Source organism: Bos grunniens, chromosome 28 (assembly GCF_055505025.1).
Source record: "Bos grunniens cultivar Pamir isolate PY7600 chromosome 28, Bosgru_T2T1.0, whole genome shotgun sequence".
Classification (NCBI taxonomy): domain Eukaryota; kingdom Metazoa; phylum Chordata; class Mammalia; order Artiodactyla; family Bovidae; genus Bos; species Bos grunniens.
The window spans coordinates 45,860,450-45,875,411 of NC_141192.1; the positions used below are offsets into that span (position 1 = coordinate 45,860,450).

Consider the following 14,962-nt stretch of genomic DNA (forward strand, 5'->3'; position numbering starts at 1 on the left):
TGGTAAATTTTTAAAAATTGAAATAGTAACAAGCATCTGTTTCCAAAGACAATATGATAAATCCATTACAAGATAAAGCTGTAAAAAACACAAACATATGCAGGCTGAACCATATGTGACTAAACAACCAACAGATCACTGAAGAAAACAAAGAGGAAATTAAAAAAAAAAAAAACCTAGAGACAAATGACAATCAAAACATGACAATCCAAAACCTAAGTTGCTCGGCAAAAGCAGTTTTAAGAAGGAGGTTTATTTCAATACAGTTTTACCTCAGGAAACAAGAAAAATCACAAATAAACAACCTCACATTACATCTAAAGCAACTAGAGAAAAAATAAACAAAACCTGAAGTTAATAGAAGGAACCAAAACATAAAGATCAGAGCATAAATAAATGAAAAATATAAGGAAAATAATAGCAAAGATCAGTGAAACTAAAAATTGGTTCTTTGAGAATATAAAGTTGATAAACCTTCGGTCAGATTCATCAAGAGAAGAAAAGAGAAGACCCAAGTCAATAAAATTAGAAATGAAAGATGAGAAGTAACAACTGACATTACAGATATTTTCCATCAGTCACTGATGATGTGTAAGAGGGATGTGCTATGGAAAGAAGAAGGAAAGTTAGTGATGAGGACTGAAGTAGACAGCCTAGAATACATTAGAGTCTTTTGATATGCTGTTCCCTATTTTTGTGGAATTTCAAGAATTTTCGTGGAATAGAAGAGTATCTCCATGCCATTGCCACAACTTGGATTTGAATTGTGAATTTCCTAAAAAAATACTCAGTTCTTCTTTAAGTTATCCGATTCCAGACATGGAAGCCTATTTTAATCAAATGTTGTCTGCTGCAATACTATTTTTGACTTCCATTTAAGGGGGTTATTTTTTTTTTCTTTTATTCATATCATATTTGTTAATTCCAATAAAATGGACCAATATGTAGGTCAAATCAGTCTTTAGATGCTGTAATATACATCTGACATTTGAATGGAGACAAATTAACTAGATTACATGTTTATTTACTATCAATATCTGCCAATCCACTGATGCCCTGTTTGTCTTAGACTTTAATTTTCAGACAATATTTTTTATTAGGCTGTGTTTTATGAGCAACAGTTCCAAAAGAGTTTGGTGAATTGATAAAATATGGTAGGAATAGAAACATTATATATAAAATAAGAATTTTATAAGTTTTTAGCTTTTTCCACAATGAAAAGTTTTCCTAACATGCCATAATGTCTCAAAAATGCCCTTAAATTTTTTATCCCATGATAATTTTGTGGATCATTTATTACTAAACTGCTTGGTTCATTAATGTCTACTACTAGTATCAGCTTAAATTAATTAGTATAGAATCTGTAAGATGTACTATAAAATATAAAAAACCTGAGTTCTGAAAGATCGCTCAGTAAATCTTTGATTTACTTTATGACAAAACCTTTAAGACATTGCATAATGTTTTAGTGAGACTGAAATAATGTTTGAATGACAAATGAAGCAAAAATTAGCATAAGTAGAAAAGTCAAAAGATTTTTCAAAAACGGTAAGTGCCATATATAAACCCTGCCCACATACTAAGCATGATATCTGAGGAAACCAACAGTGAAGATGTGCTTAGTCACTCAGTCGTATCTGACTCTTTGTGACTCCATGGATTGTAGCCCACCAGGCTCTTCTCTCTATAGAGATTCTCCAGGCAAGAATATTAGAGCGGGTTGCCATTTCCTCTTCCAGTCTTAACAGTGGAGTTTAATGCAAATAATTATTCACTTAGGAATTCAAGAAAATTGTTTCTCATGTGTCATGCCATAAAATTTTAATTACACAATTATTATATGTGTGTGGTTGTGTGCACATATGCATAATACAAATATTTAAAAATATAGTTAGGCTTCCAATTTTACTAAGGCGTCTTTTACATCCTTGTTCCATAGGCTAAATATCAGAGGATTTAGCAGGAGAATCACAAGAGTGTAAAATAAAGAGTTCACTTTGTTTTCATCTAGAGAGTAGGATGAACTTGGCCTGAAATACATAAGGAGCATGCTGCTGCTGCTAAGTCGCTTCAGTCCTGTCCGACTCTGTGCGACCCCATAGACGGCAGCCCACCAGGCCCCGCCGTCCCTGAGATTCTCCAGGCAAGAACACTGGAGTGGGTTGCCATTTCCTCCACTAATGCATGACAGTGAAAAGTGAAAGTTAAGTCACCCAGTCGCGTCCGACTCCCAGCCACCCCATGGACTGCAGCCTACCAGGCTCCTCTGTCCATGGGATTTTCCAGGCAAGAATACTGGAGTAGGGTGCCATTGCCTTTTCCCATATCTATGCAGTGCTGCTGCTGCTAAGTCACTTCAGTCGCGTCTGACTCCGTGCGACCCCATATGCGGCAGCCCACCAGGCCCCGCCATCCCTGGGACTCTCCAGGCAAGAACACTGGAGTGGGCCGCCATTTCCTCCAATGCATGAAAGTGAAAAGTGAAAGTGAAGTCACCCAGTCGCCTCCGACTCCCAGTGACCCCATGGACTGCAGCCTACCAGGCTCCTCCGTCCATGGGATTTTCCAGGCAAGAGTACTGAAGTGGGGTGCCATTGCCTTCTCCCACATAAAGAGCATAGTTCCCTGGAAAATTGACATTGCAGTTAACTCAAAGGTGCAGGCGGTAAAACCTTTGACTCTCCCCTCAGCAGAGTGGATCTTCAAGACTGAAAGGAGGATATAAAAATAAGAGCAAGGACTCCTGAAATAGTACTCAGTTCAATAAAACCCAAAGCAGGGAATATCACTAATTCATTGACCTGTGTATCTGAGCAGGACAGGGGAAAAAAAAAAAAAGCAGAGGTAAATCACAGAAAAAGTGGTTAATCACATTTGACCCACAGAAACGTAAATGGAGTGCTAATGCTGTGTGTATCTGAGAAACTGCTATCCCCACCAGGAAAACCCCAGGCATAAGCAGGGAGCACACCCCGCTGGACATGCTGACCACATAGAGCAAGGGGCTGCTGACGGTCTTGTACTGGTCATAGGCCATCAGTGCAAGCAGGAGACACTCAGAATCGGCAAAGATACAGAAGACCAAGAATTGCAGAGCACAGCCATAGAAAGAGATTGACTTTTTCTTGGCAAATAGGAAGAATTATCAATAACCTCAGATATGCGGATAACACCACCCTTATGGCAGAAAGTGAAGAAGAACTAAAGAGCCTCTTGAGGAAAGTGAAAGATGAGAGTGAAAAAGTTGGCTTAAAATTCAACATTCAGATAATTAACATTATGGCATCTGGCCCCATCACTTCATGGCAAATATATGGGGAAACAGTGGTAACGGTGGCTGACTTTATTTGGGGGGGGCTCCAGAATCTCTGCAGATGGTGCCTTCAGCCAAGAAATTAAAAGACGCTTTCTCCTTGGAAGAAAAGCTCTGATCAACCTAGACAGCATATTAAAGAGCACAGACATTACTTTGCCAAAAAAGATCCATCTAGTCAAGGCTATGGTTTTTCTGATAGTCATGTATGGATGTGAGATTTGGACTATAAAGAAAGCTGAGCACGAAAGCACTGATGCTTTTAACTGTGGTGTTGGAGAAGACTCTTGTGAGCCCCTTGGACTGCATGGAGATGCAACCAGTCCATCCTAAAGGAGATCAGTCCTGAGTGTTCATTGGAAGGACTGATGCTGAAGCTGAAACTCCAATACTTTGGCCACATTACATGAAGAACTGACTCATTGAAAAAGACTCTGATGCTGGGAAAGATTAAAGGCAAGAGGAGAAAAGATGACAGAGGATGAGATGTTGGATGGCACCACTGACTCGATGAACATATGTTTGGGTAAACACTGGGAGTTGGTGATGGACAGGGAGGCCTGGCATGCTGCAGTCCTTGGGGTCACAAAGAGTTGGACATGACTGAGTGGCTGAACTAAACTGAACTGGCAAATAGGTCCACCAGCATCTTGGGGCCAATGGCTGTGGAACAGCAGAGGTCAGAGAAAGAGAGGTGACAGAGGAGAAAATACAAGGGTATATGCAACTAGAGATCCATCCTAATTAAAATAATCATTCCAAGATTTGCCAGAATGTTAATAAGATAAACAACAAAAAACATCATAAATAGGGTCACTTTAATCCCAGACTTATCAGTAATTCCCCTAAATATGAATTCAGTTAAGGAAGAGCAATTTTCTCTTTCCATTCTTTGGGGTTGTTGTCTAAAGTTTTGAAGAAATTATGGAGAAAATCATATATATATGTGAACCACTTCTGGACATTCACAGCATATTTATAAGAAAAGACATAACTTATTTGTTCTATTTTCTTTTTACATTCAGAAAAGTCTCGATTAAATGGCACTCTTTAAAGAGATGTTGCTATCTATCTGATAATTATAAAAATGTCTGAGATAGGCAGTTGAAAAACTTCTGTATGAATCTTTATGCCATTCCTGAAATATGATACTATCTATAAGCTCTTTATTAATAACCTCAGATATGCAGATAACACCACCCTTATGGCAGAAAGCAAAGAAGCACTAAAGAGCCTCTTGATGAAAGTGAAAGAGGAGAGTAAAAAAGTTGGCTTAAAATTCAACATTCAAAAAACTAAGATCATGGCATCCTGTCTCAACACTTCATTGCAAATAGATGTGGAAACAATGGAGATGGTGACAGACTTTATTTTTTTGTGCTCCAAAATCACTGTGGAGAGTGACTGCAGTCATGAAATTAAAAGACACTTGCTCCTTGGAAGAAAAGCTATGACCAACCTAGACACCATATTAAAAAGCAGAGACATTACTTTGTTAACAAATGTCCATCTAGTAAAAGCTATGGTTTTTCCAGTAGTCATGTATGGATATGAGAGTTGGACAAAAAGAAAGCTGAGCACGAAAGAATTGATGCTTTTGAACTGTGGCATTGGAGAAGATTCTTGAGAGTTCCTTGGACAGCAAGGAGATCCAACCAGTCAATCCTACAGGAAATCGGTCCTGAATGTTCATTGGAAGAACTGATGCTGAAGTGAAGCTCTAATAGTTTGGCCACCTGATGCGAAGAACTGACTCATTGAAAAAGACTCAGATGCTGGGAAAGATTAAAGGCAGAAGGAGAAGGGGACTATAGAGGATGAGATGGTTGGATGACATCACCAAATAGATGGACATGAGTTTGAGCAAGATTCGGGAGTTGGTGATGGACAGGGAAGCTACAGTCCATGGAGTCCCAAAGAGTCAGACACATTTGAGTAACTGAACTGAACTGAATTTTGGAATAGTGTTTATGTAGTAAACGATTGGCCTTCCCTGGTGACAAAGATGGTAAAGAATTCTCCTGCAATGCGGGAGAGCTGGGTTCAATCTCTGGGTCTGGAAAATCCCCTGTAGAAGGGAATGGCAACCCACTCCAGTATATTGGCCTGGGAAATCCCATGGACAGATGAGCCTGGGGGGCTACAGTTATGGGTCACAAAGATTCAGACATAACTGAGCAAATTTCACTCACTCACAACAAAAAACAAGTATAATCGGAGAGAAGTATTTCCAAAAAATAGGAAGTATTTCAAAAGCATTTATCCATATATATGACAAAGAATTCGTATCCACAATACACTAATAGCTTTCCTCATTGGGAAAAGAAAAGACTTAAACAAAAAATGACCCCCCCCAAAATAAAAATTAACAGAAATTGTCAAAAATAAGATACATAAGCAACAAGTTAATGCACGAGAGTTTACTCAGAACCATTAGTTATGAAGGCAATGAGGATAAAGCCACAACACAATAACATAAAATAATGTCAAATGGACTGAAATTAATATTCTGAGCATAACAAATTCCCTAATTCATCGAAAATATCATTTGAGAACTAACAGGGACAGGTTTTCTTATCAGTTTGGGTGTTTTTCTTTGTTCTTTTCATTTTTTTTTCTACTTTTATTTTCTACAAATCTGGGAAATCGTTTAGCTTAATTCCATATAATTATTTCATATTTAATTTTGGAAATGTGATTCTTTTTTTTTTTTTTTGAAATGTGATTTTTAATTGCAACTTTTGATGCCTTTTTATATGTCATTGTTATTCTTGGTTGTGAGGATCTCAACACTGAAACACCAGTTGTACTCCTTTGGAGCTATTGGTGAGGCAAAGTTCAAACCAAAACTAATTGCTAATGTTTTCCCAGGAAAATCAAGAAATTGATACATTTATGTTTCAGAAGAATTTTACTATCATTCTACTTCTCTGTTACACATATTACATATGTGGAATTGTTCTTGGTCACCTAATTATGATGGTTAGTCACTCAGTTGTGTCCAACTCTTTGCTATCCTGTGGTCTCTATTTGCCAGACTCATCTGTCCATGGGATTCTCCAGGCAAGAATACTTTAGTGGGTTGCCATTCCCTTCTCCAGGGGATCTTCCTGACTCAGGGGTCAAACCTGGGTCTCCTGTATTACAGGAAAATTCTTTACTGTCTGAGCCACCAAGGAAGCTCTAATTATACTCCAATCCAAATGTTTCCCTCAGGAATCCCTGTCTTCTGGGATGCAACTATTTCTTGCAACAACTATTTGTTCAGCCAGAACCCAGCTTTAGCTTCTTAACAGGGCTGCTCCTCAAACACATGTAGATTAACATCCTTTCAATATTCCCCCAACTAGGGATTGGGGGCAGGAGGAGAAAGGGACAACAGAGGATGAGATGGCTGGATGGCATCACTGACTTGTTGGACTTGAGTCTCAGTGAACTCCGGGAGTTGGTGATGGACAGGGAGGCCTGGCGTGCTGTGATTCATAGGGTCACAAAGAGTTGGACACGACTAAGCGACTGATCTGATCTGAACAATTTAACTGAGTGTGGGTAACTACTGTTGGGAAGCATAGTGCAAAATAGCCATAAAAGGAGAAAGTCCTTGGGAAAATGGCAAAGGGCCAGAAGTACTCGGCTTTGCCCTGCGGACAGAAAAACATCTCCTGCCTTTGGTTATGCTCAGCGCCAAGAGTTAATAATAAATAGGGATGTCACTTGTGAGAGCGGGTTGTGGGATAAGCCCATGAGTCATTTAGAGTGCGCTGTTCTTGAAATGTTTTTACTGATTATGTGTTAACTCTGCATGCGCTCTGCTGGCCGTATACTTTAAGCTCTTTGTTCCTGCTTCTATAAGAAAGCTTGACTGCAGAAATAAACTTGTCAGTCCTTGCAAGAGACTGTCCGAGTGTCATTCTTTCAGGTTCATCATTTCCAAGTCCCGGGGAGAAAAACCCCAAGAAATGGCGCCCGAACAGGGACTTGAGAGGAAGGCTAAACAAAGCGATGAGCCCCTGCAGAAAGAGGTAAGCAGGATGGGACAACATAGCAGTAAAATTCCTTTCATTTCTATAATGCATCATTTTTTGAAACAAAACAGTATTAATGTTTCAAGAGATCAATTGAACGACTGCTATCATATTTTACTGGAACAATTCATGGTTCCCAGAAGAGGGGACACTCAATCTAGACATATAGAAAAGGGTTAAAAATAATGTTTTGAAAGCATGTCAGCAAGGGTTACCTGGTCACTCATACAGGCTATCATAGAACAAATTGAAGGACATAACGTTGATTTGGAAGTAAAAACTATTCAATCTTTACATGAATATGAGCTTAAGGAACAAGATATGCAAGGTGCTTTGAAATATAAGAATGTTATGCTCAGACACAATCCTTAGAAAAACAACTTAGAGACATATGTATACAGGATATGTCAAAACTGAAGCCACTTAGAACGGAGGTCATTTCATTCAACGGACAGCCCAAATCTAAGGTTTTTCCTTCTGCTCCACCTTTAACAGCAATTGCTAACTTTGCTCATACTAATCATTTCACTCCTCCTTGGGAGATGCCTGCTTGCACTTTCGCTTTCCCAATGCAATTTAATCAACCTGCCCAAGGCCAAAATACTTGGGCTAATCTAGATTTTGGCATGTTGTCTAGCTTTAAGAAAGCATGCACTGTGTATGGACCTACTTCTCCTTACTGTATAGAATTTCTCAGAGGATGGGCTAACCGTTGGATACCATATAATTTTTTTTTTTCAAGTAGCAAAGATGGTTTTAAATCCTCAACAATTACTGCAATGGCAAATGTGGGTTAATGATGAGGCCCGACAACTGATGATTGACAAGCAATCTCATGGTAACCCTGCCAGTTTAACCTATGATATACTCACTGGAAACAAGAGCCATAGCCAATATGATTGCACAACTAGCTAATATTACCCTTGAGATGTTACATCTCATTACAGAAACTGCCTGCTGGGCATAAGCAAAGGTTGATAGCACTAACTCTGATGGTTCATTTGTTAAGATTATTCAAGGACATGAGGAGGAATATTCTCAATTTATAGGAAAATTAAAGGATGCAATTGAAAAATCTATTAAGGATGTGACTTTACAAAATATTATTTTAAAACAACTTGCTTTTGAAAATGCTAATGAGGAATGTCAATCCATACTTAGACCTATTCTAGAGACTAGCTCTCTTATGGAATATTTGAAAGCATATAGGAACATCGGATCTATGTCCCATAGAGCAAAACTGGCAACATTGGGCACCTTTAATGTACAAAAGCCTGCTAATACCAAATGTTTTAACTGTGAGAAGCCCGGCCATATGAAAAAACAATGTCACCTGCCAACACAGGCCAAAAAAATAATACTACTTCTAATAGGAAGAGACCCCCCAGGAGTATGTCCAAGATGTAAAAGGGGGTTTCACTGGCTGAATGAATGTCATTCTAAATTTGGTAAGGATGGAAACACTTTGAACCCTGATGCACAGCAAAAACAACAGGGGAACTAATAAAGGGGCCATCCTCTAGCCCCACTACAAAAGGAGAACCTAATGATATGACGCTACAAGCAACTACATCTAAGAGTGTTTGCATTGATATGGAACTAATAGAATTATACAACCCCCACAAAATTCCCACTGGATATTATGGCCAATTTCACCTGGGACAATGGGACTAATTTTGGGACGTAATAACTGCACAATGAGAGGTTTAATGGTATTAACCGATGTTATGGACAAGGATTATGAAGGGGAAATACATGTTATGGTAAATGTTGTGAAAATGGGAAATGCATACTTAAAAAAGGAGAACATTTTGCACAATTATTACTTTTGCCATATGTTAAACCAATGAAGGCATCTAATAAAGTTCAGCAGGGAGGCTTTGGCAGTACCAACCTTACTGCTGCACTATCCACCTTATTAAAGGAACATCAGAAACCCATGCTTACTTTACACATACGGGGAAAGAATTTCACAGGCATGTTAAATACTGGAGCTAACATTTCAATCATTAGAGCTGCAGAATGGCCCCTCGATTGGAGTAAGGTTATGGCTCCTTCTAGACTATTAGGGATGGGTGAAGCTAATGCCACACAAACTTTTGTCAGTGCATCCTATTTACAAATGTATGGCCCTAATCAAATTGTAGCTTATCTTAAACCATATATTACTAATATCCCTATCAATTTATGGGGACAGGATTTTCTTGAACAAACAAAAGTCACAATTTCTTTAAATGAACCTTTTAATGCGGGCCATTGAGTTAACACAGCTGTCCCTCGATTGGGAATCTGATACCCCAGTATGGACACCTCAGTGGCCCCTAACTAAAGAAAAATTGGCAACTCTTACACAATTAGTTAATGAATAATTACAGAAAGCTCATATAGAACCTTCATTTTCACCCGTGGAATTCCCCTGTTTTTGTAATAAAAAAGAAATCAGGAAAATGGCGAATGTTGATAGATTTAAGAAATGTTAATAATACCATGTCACCTATGAGGCCCTTACAACCCAGATTGCCCTCCCCTTCTATGGTACCAAAAGGATGGTCTGTAGTTATTATTGACTTACAAGACTGCTTTTTTTTTTTTTTTTTTTACTATACCTTTGCACCCTAAAGATAGAAAACGTTTTGCCTTTTCAGTTCCTTCTATAAATCACATGGCTCTGTTAAAAGATTTCAATGGAAGGTACTACCTCAGGGAAGGATGAACTCCCCTACCATTTGCCAATATCTCATATCTGTTTTATTACAATCCATTAGAGATAAATAGCTTACTACATTTATAATTCATTACATGGATGATATACTTCTTTCTATGGAATCTGAATTCTGTTTGCAACAGTTATATAATGAAGTTACTACTACTTTTCAAAATCATAGCCTGCTTGTAGCACCAAGTAAAATTCAATGGAAATCAGCCTTTAATTATTTAGGACATGTTATGGAAGAATCTAAAATCAAACCTCAAAAAACTCAAATTTCTGTGCAGTCTCTATGCACGCTGAATGATTTTCAAAAATTGCTAGGAGATATTAATTGGCTGCAGCCATCTGTCAGCATCACCACCTATGCCTTACAAAATCTATTTAAAATTTTAAAGGGATCCCCCAACCCTAATAGCCCTAGGCAGATAACAAAAGAGGCCAAAGAAGAACTGGCCTTAATGGAGAAATGCATTCAACAATCTTTTTCAACTTGGCTAGATTATGATCAACCAGTTTCTTTAGATATATTCCCCACTGAACATCCACCCACTGCAATTATAGCTCAACATAGCCCAATAGAATGGGTATATTTATACACTAAACAGTCTAAAAAAATTGCAACATATATTGAGAAAATAGGGCACTTAATTGTGTCAGGAAGAAGCCATATACAAACTTTGACTGGATTTGATCCATATGCAATACATGTTGCCTTGACAAAAAAGGAATTACAAATTGCCTTACAGTATAACCTGACCATGCAAATGGCATTAGGTGATTTTCAGAATGTTATCTCATTTCATTTACCGAAAGGAAAATTATAGGACTTTCTACAATGTACTAAATTCATTATAAATAATATCATTGCATCCCAGCCTATTTCCAATGCACCCACCTATTTCATTGATGGCAACAAGAAAGGCATAACAGGGATTGTCAGCCCTAATATCAAAGAGAAATTACCCACTACCTATTCTTCAATACAAAGAATCGAATTGTATGCTTTATATCCTCTTTTGTCACTTCAACCATTATCCTTCAACGTATATACTGATTCCAAATACCTTGCTTCCCTTTTTCCTGATTTTGTTACCGCCTTTTTATACAACCTAGATGAAGAATTATATACTCTCTTTTCACAGACTCAGGCTTTAATTCATTCACTTACGGAACCTTTCTTTGTTGCACATATACATGCTCATTCAAGTTTACCTGGCCCTCTGATCGCAAGAAATGATGCTGTTGACAGCCTCATAGCTCCCATTTTTACATCTGCCAATGACGAACGTACTAATCTTCATACCAATGCTAACAGATTGCACTCTAAATACCATATTCCTTTCACTGAAATACGGCATATTATTAAAACCTATGATGTCTGCGCCCCTCTGCACTTATGAACTACGATTTCAGGAGTTAATCTCCGGGGGCAACACCCTAATTCCCTTTAGCAATCTGACTTCACTCACTGCTCCTTAAAGAAAATTTTCTTTACTTTCTATCTCAATAGATACATTTCCCAACTTTATCTGGATAGTACCTGTCTCTTCAGAATCCAATAAACACGCCATTTCCGCACTCTTACTCACCTTCCCCATTACGGGGATTCCTTCTGTCTTGAAAACAGACAATGGACCTGCATTCACCTCACATTTGTTTCGTTCATTTTTATCAGAATGGAACATCACACACATTACAGGAATACCCTATAATCCTCAAAGTCAAACCATTATTGAAACAGCCCACTGCCCCCTAAAAACTCATTTATTAAAACAGAAAGGGGGAATATGGAAGAGGAGATACACTTTTTATCCCATTAACCCTCAATTACTATTATCTTTAACTCTTTATTCCCTGAATTTTTTAAACTTAACAAAAAATAATTCTGATGCTCGTGCAGATAGACATTTTGCAGAAGACAAAAACAGCAAATTAGAAATCAATACACCAATATGGTATAAGCAATTTAATCAGTGGCTGCCAGGAATATTAAGACTCCTAGGCAAGGGTTATGGTCTTGTCATTGCAGATGAAGAGGAAATCTGGGTTCCCCTTCGCCATGTCTGCTACCGAGAAGGACCTCAAGACCGGACTCCCTCAGGAAGTGACGTAGTTGAAACGAAGGGTCTGGTCAATGACCCTGGAGGAGCCAATGAGGAAACGCCATTGTCTGAATCCTTACCCAACATGGGCTCAAATGAAAACATCACTCGTCAGGCTGAGCAGACACTGAAGAGTACTGGAACTCCTATAACTCCAGATAAACTGTTTCTGGCAATGTAAACTGTTCTGAAGAGCAGGAGGAACATCATAATTGCTCCTGGTTTAATAGATCAAGCATTGGAAGCTTTCATAAATCTAAGACAAGTTTCTGGACCGATAAGGACATATTGCTGAATTGGTATAATGGGGGCTTATCACCCCCATGGCCCAGGATTGTCGTCCCCATTGTGGGGCCAAATCAATGGCACACTTGGAAAATTCCAGCAGCTTTAGAGCACTTTGCTAATGTTTATGGGACTATGGATGTGTTTCGTCCTTTTAATTATACCTTCCTATACAATAGTACTGGCTATATTCAATTGTGTGTTCACCTTCTGTACTTGTTTATTGTAGGGCATTTTGATATTGACTTACCGGCCAAGATTGTCAATTGTATTGCATGTGCATTGTATACCGGCCTTAATCACCCCATTTCATATCACAATGCTAGCATTGCGCTAGTTAAACAAAGATCTGAGTTATGGCTTCCTGTAAACTTAACTGAGCCTTGGACTGATTCTGTATTTCTTTCTGTACTGTTGAAAACTGGGTTTAGGCGATCTAAGCACATCCTTGGGTGGATTATTGCAGGCATCTTAAGCCTTATCTCCATTGTGACTGTAGGAACTTTGTCTGGTATGGCTTTACATAATTCTATACAAAATTATGATTTTATCACTGCTTGGCACAAAGACTCATGATCTGTGGACTCTACAAGCTCAAATAGATCAGCAATTACAACACAAATTAATGAGTAACAAACTGTGGTTATCTACTTAGGAGATCAAATGCAGCAACTGACTTTCCGAACATGTATACGCTGTCACTGGAATTTTACATTCTTTTTGTCTGACTAACATGCCCTATAATAGCACTGAATATCCTTGGAATAAGCTTAAGGCACATTTGCAGGATCTCACAAGTAACTCAAATTTAGACATCAATTTGTTGAAACAACAAGTTGCTAATTTTTAAGTTAGGGTACCTAGGGAATTGTATAGCACTCAATTCTATGATACTTTAACCAAAACCCTATCGTCTCTAGACCCTAGAGCTTGGCTTTCAAGAAGCAATATTTTTATATATGTATTAATCACCCTGCTCTTTTTGTCATTGATTATAGGATACAGAAGTCTCAATTCAAGACTCCATGCCTCCCACAATGGAGTTCAACTAGCAGCCACCGTGCTTAATTTAAAAACAAAAGGAGGATATGTTGGGAAGCATAGTGCAAAATAGCCGTAAAAGGAGAAAGTCCTTGGGAAAATGGCAAAGGGCCAGAAGTACTCGGCTTTGCACTGCGGACAGAAAAACATCTCCTGCCTTTGGTTATGCTCAGCGCTAAGAGTTAATAATAAATAAGGATGTTACTTGTGAGAGTGGGTTGTGGGATAAGCCCATGAGTCATTTAGAGCACGCTGTCCTTGAAATGTTTTTACTGATTATGTGTTAACTCGGCATGCGCTCTGCTTGCCGTATACTTTAAGCTCTTTGTTCCTGCTTCTATAAAAAAACTTGACTGCAGAAATAAACTTGTCAGTCCTTGCAAGAGACTGTCCGAGTGTCATTCTTTCAGGTTTGTCGTTTCCAAGTCCCGGGGAGAAAAACCCCAACAACTACCTTGTTATTACAAGCTGGGTAACCTAAGAGGGGAAAATCTTCCAATGGGATTTGTGTTTCGTTAAAAATGGAGAGCTTGAATAACTATAAAACATCTTTTAAAGAGAAAGTATAGACTAAGCAAGTGAGAGAAAGGATCTATATTTAGTTTTCCTGGTGCTTTGAAGACACTAAAACAATTTTAGGCAGACACATACTACCCAGACGATCTTCTTCAAAATACGGTTGTCTCTTCTTCCAACCTATTATGACATGGAGTTCATTGCATGGTATGGTATTGAAGTATTTTATAGCTTCCAGGTGCTGTGAAAATGAGGGGAGAACCAGTGGGTGGATAAAGATAGTGTTGTTCTACAAGCAGGGTGGCACTTTTAGTAACATAAAGATTAATAATGTACTGAGATACTCTAGAAAATATGCACTTATATCCATTACATAAGTGAAGTTGCTCAGTCGTGTCCGACTCTTTGCGACCCCATGGATGGTAGCCTACCAGGCTGCACTGTCCACGGGATTTTCTATACAAGAATACTGGAGTAGGCTGCCATTTCCTTCTCCAGGGGATCTTCCCAACCCAGGGATCAAACCCAGGTCTCCTGCATTGCAGACACATGGTTTACTGTCTGAGCCACCAGGGAAGCCCCTTACATAAACATATAATATCCATTATATAAACATATAATAGGGGGAGGAGCTAAGATGGTGGAGGAGTAGGACGGGAAGAACACTTTCTCCCCCACAAATTTATCAAAAGAACATTTAAGCGCCGAGTAAATTCCACAAAACAACTTCTGAATGCCGGCAGAGGACATCAGGCACCCAGAAAAGCAACCCAAGTCTTCGAAAGGAGGTAGGAAAAAATATAAAAGACAAAAAAAGAGACAAAAGAGGGAGGGACGGAGTTCCATCCTGGGAAGTGAGTCTTAAAAAGAGAGAAGTTTCCAAACACCAGGAAACCTTCTCACTGCCAAATCTGTTCCGAGCCTTGGAAGCACAGAGGGCAACATAACAGGGAGGAAAAATAAATAAACA

At 38.7% G+C, this 14,962-nt stretch overlaps 1 long non-coding RNA gene and 1 pseudogene across 1 annotated transcript; one reads left to right on the forward strand and one right to left on the reverse strand.

Moving 5' to 3' along the window:
- Positions 1-1,891: 1,891 nt before the first annotated feature.
- On the reverse strand, positions 1,892-4,202 carry LOC147343305 (olfactory receptor 5W2-like; annotated as a pseudogene).
- Positions 4,203-6,879: 2,677 nt separating this feature from the next.
- LOC147343306 (uncharacterized) lies at positions 6,880-13,859 on the forward strand. The gene is made up of 2 exons (XR_015156676.1): positions 6,880-7,335; positions 13,434-13,859. It is a non-coding gene; the product is annotated as an uncharacterized LOC147343306 (long non-coding RNA).
- Positions 13,860-14,962: the final 1,103 nt, after the last annotated feature.